The sequence below is a fragment of the Dipodomys ordii genome, unplaced genomic scaffold, assembly GCF_000151885.1.
Source record: "Dipodomys ordii isolate 6190 unplaced genomic scaffold, Dord_2.0 Scaffold89, whole genome shotgun sequence".
Lineage (NCBI taxonomy): Eukaryota > Metazoa > Chordata > Mammalia > Rodentia > Heteromyidae > Dipodomys > Dipodomys ordii.
In genome coordinates, this window is record NW_012267305.1 from 21,506 (window position 1) to 22,852 (window position 1,347).

Genomic DNA, 1,347 nt, shown 5'->3' on the forward strand with positions numbered 1-1,347 from the left:
GGTCACGGGACCGGGCCGCTGTGTCCGCCGCCACTGCCGCCGCAGGCACTGGGGGCCGCGGGTGACGTCAGCCGCACCGCTCCACGCCCCCCTCTCGCCCAGTCCCGGGTGACCCCCGCCCACCCGCCCGCCCACGTCCTGGGCGTCAAGAACCGGATTTCTAGGACCCCAGGCTCCCCCCAGCCCGGCCCTCCTATCTGGAATCAGCTGCCCGACCCCGCCCCTCGGGACTTAGGATGCGCACTTGTCCAGGGCCCGCAAGATCAGGGAGTGATAGTGTCAGGCACTCAAGGCCACCAGAAAATGGTCAGAGGTGTGGCCAAGGCATGGGAACAGGGACCCTGAGGCTTTCCCAGCTCTCCTTAAATCCGATCCCACTCACAACGGCTCTGGTCCATAAACTAGAGGAGCAGTGCCTACCTGCCCAGTAGGGTTCCCTGGAGGGGATCCCACATGTGCTCACATAGGTTCATGCTCGACTGCCCATCTGGCTGGAAGAAAGGGACTGCAGGCAGGCCTGAGCCTGCAGTGGCGCCACTGTGGAAGCAAAAGAACTTTCCTGCCCTGGGGCCAGTGTCCAGGAGACGGGGGTGACCTATAGCACAGTTTGCATGGCCCTTTCTCTCTCTGCACGACAAGTCAAGGGTGGTGGACTGCATTTGCTCTACGCAGATGAAAGGCCCTTGATATTGAACCCAACACGCTAGGCCTCGTTTTTCCCAGTCTCTGAACCTACTATTTGTTTGGTGTCAGGGACGCAATTGAATGAGGGAGACATTGACTCCCCTTGAGGCACAGTACCATTCACCTAAGTCTTTGTGATCATGCTTGCTTTGAGGGCTAGATCCCAGCCTTCTGTGGGCAGCATTCTATCCTTTTGTCTGCCCACCAGGAGCATGCCTGCTCAGACAGGGATCCATCCAATGAGGTGTTAGAAACCACCTTGTATAGTAATGTGACACAAAACTGTCCACATGACTTGGGTCCCATCCGGGAGGCCTCAGATTTGTATGTGTCATTGTTCTGTCAGTTGTCATGGATTCAAAAGCAATGGCCCCTGATGGTTTTTCCTTGGTCTGATTGAATTTTTAATTTCTTTATGGGAATCATTTTAGTTACTACTCACCAGAACCCTGTAAGGTATGTTTATTAACACTGTCCTTATTTGACTCATGACGCTCAGACAGGTTAAGAGACTTGTGCAAGGTCAAATACTTCATTGTAGTTGAATCAAAACTAGATCTTAAATCCCTGTCCATCTGTCTTTGAGTACAGTTGGGACCATTGCTCCCTGGTTGTTTTAGCCTCAGAATTTATTTTTCAGATTTCCATATATTCAGTATTCCT